We start from the raw sequence: 7,906 nt of genomic DNA, 5'->3' as shown, positions 1-7,906 counted from the left end.
GAAAAATATGAAGAGCTTCAAAAGGTGTCAAAAATATGAGAAGCATGAAACGGTCTGAAAAATAGGAGGAGCATGAAGTGGTGTTTAAAAACATGAAGAGGCTGAAAAAGTGTGAAAAATATAAAGAGGTTAAAAATGTGTCAAAAATATGAAGAGCATGAAACGGTCTGAAAAATAGGAGGATCCTGAAGCAGTGTTGAAAAACATGAAGAGCCTGAAAAGGTGTGAAATATGTGAAGAGCTTCGAAAGGTGTCAAAAATATGAGGAGCATGAAACGGTCTGAAAAATAGGAGGAGCATGAATCGGTGTTGAAAAATATGAAGAGCCTGAAAAGGTGTGAAAAATATGAAGAGTTGCAAAAGGTGTCAGAAATATGAGGAGCATGAAACGGTCTGAAATATAGGAGAAGCATGAAGCGGTGGTCAAATAGATGAAGAGCCTGAAAAGGTGTGAAAAATATGACGGGCTTAAAAGGTGTGAAAAATATGAGGAGCATGAAAATGTCTGAAAAATAGGAGGCACATGAAAAGGTGGTCAAAAACATGAAGAGCCTGAAAAGGTGTGAAAAATATGAAGAGTTTCAAAAGGTGTCAAAATATGAGGAGCATGAAACGATCTGAAATATAGGAGGAGCATGAAGCGGTGTTCAAAAAGATGAAGACCTGAAAAGGTGTGAAAAATGTGAAGGGCTTAAAGGTGTCAAAAATATGAGGAGCATGAAAAGGTCTGAAACATAGGAGGAGCATGAAACGGTGGTCAAAAACATTAAGAGCTGGAAAAGCTGTGAAAAATATGAAGAGCTTCAAAAGGTGTCAAAAATATTAGGAGCAGGAAACGGTTTGAAAAATAGGAAGAGCATGAAGCTGTGGTCAAAAACAAGAAAGGAATGAAAATTTGTGAAAAATATGAAGAGCTTCAAAAGTTTTCAAAAATATGTGGAGCATGAAACGGTCTGAAAAATAGGAGTGCATGAAGCAGTGTTCAAATCATGAAGAGCCTGAAAAGGTGTGAAAAATATGAAGAGCTTCAAAACGTGTCAAAAATATGAGGAGCATGAAACCGTCTGAAAAATAGGAGGAGCATGAAGCGATGTTGAAAAACATGAAGAGCCTGAAAATGTGTGAAAAATATGAAAAGCTTCAAAAGATGTCAAAAATATGAGGAGCATGAAACAGTCTGAAAAATAGGATGAGAATGAAAATGTTTTGAAAAAGATGAAGAGCATGAAAAGGTGTGAAAAATAAGAAGAGCTTCAAAAGGTGTCAAAAATATGAGAAGCATGAAACGGTCTGAAAAATAGGAGTAGCATGAAGAGGTGTTGAAAAACATGAAGAGCATGAAAAGGTGTGAAATATATGAAGAGCGTGAAAAAGTGTCAAAAATATGAGGAGCATGAAATGGTATGAAAAATAGGAGGAGCATGAAACGGTGTTTAAAAACATGAAGAGCCTGAAAAGGTGTTAAAAATATGAAGAGCTTCAAAAGGTGTGAAAAATATGAGGAGCATGAAACGGTCTGAAAAATAGGATGAGCATGAAATGGTTTTGAAGAAGATGAAGAGCTTGAAAAGGTGTGAAATATATGAAGAGCTTCAAAAGGTGTCAAAAATATGAGGAGCATGAAACAGTCTGAAAAATAGGAGGAGCATGAAGCATTCGTTCAAAAAACGTGTAGAGCCTGAAAAGGTGTGAAAAATTTGAGGGCTTCAAAAGTTGTCAAAAATAGGAAAAGCTTGAAGCTCCTGAAAAATAGGAGGAGCATGAAGCGGTCCTCAGAAACATGAAGAGCGTGAAAAGGTGAGAAAAATATGAAGAGCTTCAAGGTCTCAAAAATATGAGGAGCATGAAACGGTCTGAAAAATAGGAGGAGCGTGAAGTGGTGGTCAAAAAGATGAAGAGCCTGAAAAGATGTGAAAAATATGAAGAGCTTCAAAAGGTGTGAAAAATATTGGGATCATAAAACGGTCTGAAAAATAGGAGGAGAATGAAGCGATGGTCAAAAACATGAAGAGCCTGAAAAGGTGTGAAAAATATGAAGAGCTTCAAAACGTGTGAAAAATATCAGGAGCATGAAACGGTCTGAAAAATAGGATGAGCATGAAATGATTTTGAAGAAGATGAAGAACATGAAAAGGTGTGAAAAATATGAAGAGCTTCTAAAGGTGTCAAAAATATGAGGAGCAAGAAAAAGTGTGAAAATTAGGATGAGAATGAATCGCTTTTGAAAAAGATGAAGAACATGAAAAGGTGTGAAAAATACGAAGAGCTTCAAAACGTTTCAAAAATATGAGAAGCATGATAAGTTCTGAAAAATAGGAGGAGCATGAAGCAGTGTTGAAAAACAAGAAGAGCCTGAAAAGGTGTGAAAAATTTGAGGATTTCAAAATGTGTCAAAAATATGAAAAGCGTGAAACGGTCTGAAAAATTGGAGGAGCATGAAGCGGTCCTCAAAAACAGGAAGAGCCTGAAAAGGTGTGAAAAATATGAAGAGCTTCAAAAGGTGTCAAAAATATGAGGAGCAAGAAACGGTCTGAAAAATAGGATGAGCATGAAATGGTTTTGAAGAAGATGAAGAGCATGAAAAGGTGTGAAAAATATGAAGAGCTTCAAAAGGTGTCAAAAATATGAGAAGCATGAAATGACTGAAAAATAGGAGGAGCATGAAGCGGTGTTCAAAACATGAAGAGCCTGAAAAGGTGTGAAAAATATGAAGAGCTTCAAAAGCTGTCAAAAATAAGAGGAACATGAAACAGTCTGAAAAATAGGATGAGCATGAAATGGTTTTGAAGAAGATGAAGAGCATGAAAAGGGGTGAAAAATATGAAGAGCATCAAAAAGTGTCAAAAATGTGAGAAGCATGAAATGACTGAAAAATAGGAGGAGCATGAAGCAGTGATGAAAAACATGAAGAGCGTGAAACAGTGTGAAAAATATGAAGAGCTTCAAAAGCTGTCAAAAATATGAGGAGCATGAATCAATCTGAAAATTAGGATGAGATTGAAACGGTTTTGAAAAAGATGAAGAGCATGAAAAGCTGTGAAAAATATAAAGAGCTTCAAAAGGTGTCAAAAATATGAGAAGCAAGAAACAGTCTGAAAAATAGGAGGAGCATCAAGCGGTGTTTAAAAACATGAAGAGTCTGAAAAGGTGTGAAAAATATGAAGAGCTTCAAAAGGTGTCAAAAATATGAGAAGCATGAAACGGTCTTAAAAATAGGAGGAGCATGAAGCGGTGTTTAAAAACATGAAGAGGCTGAAAAAGTGTGAAAAATATAAAGAGGTTAAAAATGTGTCAAAAATATGAAGAGCATGAAACGGTCTGAAAAATAGGAGGATCCTGAAGCAGTGTTGAAAAACATGAAGAGCCTGAAAAGGTGTGAAATATATGAAGAGCTTCGAAAAGTGTCAAAAATATGAGGAGCATGAAACGGTCTGAAAATTGGAAGTGCATGAAACGGTTTTGAAAAAGATGAAGAGCATGAAAAGGTGTGAAAAATATGAAGAGCTTCAAAAGGTTTCAAAAATATGAGAAGCATGAAACGATTGAAAAATAGGAGGAGCATGAAGCGGTGTTGAAAAACATGAAGAGCCTGAAAAGGTTTGAAATATATGAAGAGCTTCAAACGTGTCAAATATATGAGGAGCATGAAATGGTCTGAAAAATAAGAGGAGCATGAAGAGGTGTTGAAAAACATGAAAAGGTTGAAAAGGTGTGAAAAATATGAAGAGCTTCAAAAGTCTCAAAAATATGAGGAGCATGAAACGGTCTGAAAAATACGAGTAGCATGAAGCGGTCTTCAAAAACATGAAGTGCCTGAAAAGGTGTGAAAAATATGAAGAGCTTCAAAAGGTGTCAAAAATATGAGGAGCATTAGACGGTCTGAAAAATAGGAGCAGCATGAAGCGGTGGTCAAAAACATGAAGAGCCTGAAAATGTGTGAAAAATATGAAGAGCTTCAAAAATTCTCAAAAATATGAGGAGCATGATATGGTCCGAAAAATAGGAGGAGCATGAAGTGGTTTTGAAAAAATGTAGAGCCTGAAAAGGTGTGAAAAATATGAATAGCTTCAAGGGTGTCAAAAATATGAGGAGCATGAAATGGTCTGAAAAATAGGAGGAGCATGAAGCGGTTTTGAAAAACATGAAAAGCCTGAAAAGGTTTGAAATATATGAAGAGCTTCAAACGTGTCAAAAATATGAGGAGCATGAAACGGTCTGAAAAGTAGGAGGGGCATGAAGCAGTCGTCAAAAACATGAAGATCCTGAAATGTGTGAAAATATGAAGAGCTTCAAAAGGTGTCAATAAAATGAGGAGCATGAAATGGTCTGAAAAATACGAGGAGCATGAAGCGGTGGTCAAAAATATGAAGAGCCTGATAAAGTGTTTAAAATATGAAGAGCTTCAAAAGGTGTGAAAAATATGAGGTGCATGAAATGGTCTGAAAAATAGGAGGAGCATGAAGCGGTGTTGAAAAACACGAACAGCCTGAAAAGATGTGAAAAATATGAAGAGCTTCAAAAGGTGTCAAAAATATGAGGCGCATGAAACAGTGTGAAAAATAGGAGTAGCATGAGGCTGTGTTCAAAAACATGAAGAGCCTGAAAAGATGGGAAAAATATGAAGAGCTTCAAAAGGTGTCAAAAATATGAGGAGCATGAAACGGTCTGAAAAATAGGAGGGACATGAAGCAGTCGTCAAAAACATGAAGATCCTGAAAAGGTGTGAAAATATGAAGAGCTTCAAAAGGTGTCAATGATATGAGTAGCATGAAACGGTCTGAAAAATAGGAGGAGCATGAACCGGTGTTGAAAAACATGAAAAGCATGAAAAGGTGTGAAAAATATGAAGAGCTTATAAAGGTGTCAAAAATATGAGGAGCATGAAACAGTGTGAAAAATAGGAGTAGCATGAGGCAGTGTTCAAAAACATGAAGAGCCTGAAAAGGTGTGAAAAATATGAAGAGCTTCAAAAGGTGTCAAAAATATGAGGAGCATGAAACGGTCTGAAAAATAGGACGGACATGAAGCAGTCGTCAAAAACATGAAGATCCTGAAAAGGTGTGAAAATATGAAGAGCTTCAAAAGGTGTCAATAATATGAGTAGCATTAAACGGTCTGAAAAATAGGAGGAGCATGAAGCGGTGTTGAAAAACATGAAAAGCCTGAAAAGGTGTGAAAAATATGAAGAGCTTCAAAAGGTGTCAAAAATATGAGGAGCATGAAACAGCCTGAAAATTGGAAGAGCATGAAACGGTTTTGAAAATGATGAAGAGCATGAAAAGGTGTGAAAAATATGAAGAGCTTCAAAAGGTTTCAAAAATATGAGAAGCATGAAACGATTGAAAAATAGGAGGAGCATGAAGCGGTGTTGAAAAACATGATGAGCCTGAAAAGGTTTGAAGTATATGAAGAGCTTCAAACGTGTCAAAAATATGAGGAGCATGAAACGGTCTGAAAAATACGAGGAGCATGAAGAGGTGTTGAAAAACATGAAAAGCCTGAAAAGGTGTGAAAAATATGACGAGCTTCAAAAGGTGTCAAAAAGATGAGAAGCATGAAACGGTCTGAAAAATAGGAGCAGCATGAAGCCGTGGTGAAAAACATGAAGAGCATGAAAATGTGTGAAAAATATAAAGAGCTTCAAGGGAGTCAAAAATATGAGGAGCATGAAACGGTCTGAAAAATAGGAAGAGCATGAAGCGGTGTTGAAAAACTTGAAGAGCCTGAAAAGGTGTGAAAAATATGATGAGCTTCAAAAGGTGTCAAAAATATGAGGAGCATGAAACAGCCTGAAAATTGGAAGAGCATGAAACGGTTTTGAAAAAGATGAAGAGCATGAAAAGTTGTGAAAAATATGAAGAGCTTCAAAAGGTTTCAAAAATATGAGAAGCATGAAACAACTGAAAAATACGAGGAGCATGAAGCGGTGTTGAAAAACATGAAGAGCCTGAAAAGGTTTGAAATATATGAAGAGCTTCAAACGTGTCAAATATATGAGGAGCATGAAATGGTCTGAAAAATACCAGGAGCATGAAGCGGTGTTGAAAAACATGAAAAGCTTGAAAAGGTGTGAAAAATATGAAGAGCTTCAAAAGTCTCAAAAATATGAGGAGCATGAAACGGTCTGAAAAATACGAGGAGCATGAAGCGGTCTTCAAAAACATGAAGTGCCTGAAAAGGTGTGAAAAATATGAAGAGCTTCAAAAGGTGTCAAAAATATGAGGAGCATGAGACGGTCTGAAAAATAGGAGCAGCATGAAGCGGTGGTCAAAAACATGAAGAGCCTGAAAATGTGTGAAAAATATGAAGAGCTTCAAAAATTCTCAAAAATATAAGGAGCATGATATGGTCTAAAAATAGGAGGAGCATGAAGTGATTTTGGAAAACATGCAGAGCCTGAAAAGGTGTGAAAAATATGAAGAGCTTCAAGCGTGTCAAAAATATGAGGAGCATGAAAAGGTCTGAAAAATAGGAAGAGCATGAAGCGGTGTTGAAAAACATGAAGAGACTGAAAAGGTGTGAAAAATATGAAGAGCTTCAAAAGGTGTCAAAAATATGAGGAGGATGAAACAGCCTGAAAATTGGAAGAGCATGAAACGGTTGTGAAAATGATGACGAGCAAGAAAAGGCGTGAAAAATATGAAGAGCTTCAAAAGGTTTCAAAAATATGAGAAGCATGAAACGACTGAAAAACAGGAGGTGCATGAAGCGGTGTTGAAAATCATGAAGAGCCTGAAAAGGTTTGAAGTATATGAAGAGCTTCAAAAGTGTCAAAAATATGAGGTGCATGACACGGTCTGAAAAATAGGAGCAGCATGAAGCGGTGTTCAAAAACATGAAAAGCCTGAAAAGGTGTTAAAAATATGAAGAGCTTCAAAAGTCTCAAAAAGATGAGGAGCATGAAACGGTCTGAAAAATAGGAGGAGCATGAAGCGGTCTTCAAAAACATGAAGAGCCTGAAAAGGTGTGAAAAATATGAAGAGCTTCAAAAGGTATCAAAAATATGAGGAGCATGAAACGGTCTGAAAAATAGGAACAGCATGAAGCCGTGGTCAAAAACATGAAGAGCCTGAAAAGGTGTGAAAAATATGAAGAACTTCAAAAGGTGTGAAAAATATGAGGAGCATGAAACTGTCTGAAAAATAGGAAGAGCATGTTACGATTTTGAAAAAGATGAATAGCATGAAAAGGTGTGAAAATTATGAAGAGCTTCAAAAGGTGTCAAAAATATGAGAAGTATGTAACGACTGAAAAATAGGAGGAGCATGAAGCGGTGTTGAAAACCATGAAAAGCCTGAAAAGGTTTGCAATATATGAAGAGCTTCAAAAGGTGTCAAATATATGAGGAGCATGAAACAGTGTGAAAAATAGGAGTAGCATGAGGCTGTGTTCAAAAACATGAAGAGCCTGAAAAGATGGGAAAAATATGAAGAGCTTCAAAAGGTGTCAAAAATATGAGGAGCATGAAAAGGTGTTGAAAAACATGAAGAGCTTGAAAAGGTGTGAAAAATATGAAGAGCTTCAAAAGGTGTCAAAAATATGAGGAGCATGAAACGGTCTGAAAAGTAGGAGGGACATGAAGCAGTCGTCAAAAACATGAAGATCCTGAAAATGTGTGAAAATACGAAGAGCTTCAAAATGTGTCAATAAAATGAGGAGCATGAAACGGTCTGAAAAATACGAGGAGCATGAAGCGGTGGTCAAAAATATGAAGAGCCTGATAAGGTGTGAAAAATATGAAGAGCTTCAAAAGGTGTCAAAAATATGAGGAGCATGAAACGGTCTGAAAAAGAGGAGGGACATGAAGCAGTCGTCAAAAACATGAAGATCCTGATAAGGTGTGAAAAATATGAAGAGCTTCAAAAGGTGTCAAAAATGTGAGTAGCATGAAACGGTCTGAAAAATA

This window comes from Dama dama, unplaced genomic scaffold (assembly GCF_033118175.1).
Source record: "Dama dama isolate Ldn47 unplaced genomic scaffold, ASM3311817v1 ptg000088l, whole genome shotgun sequence".
In the NCBI taxonomy this organism is placed as follows: domain Eukaryota; kingdom Metazoa; phylum Chordata; class Mammalia; order Artiodactyla; family Cervidae; genus Dama; species Dama dama.
This window is presented reverse-complemented; position numbering follows the sequence as displayed.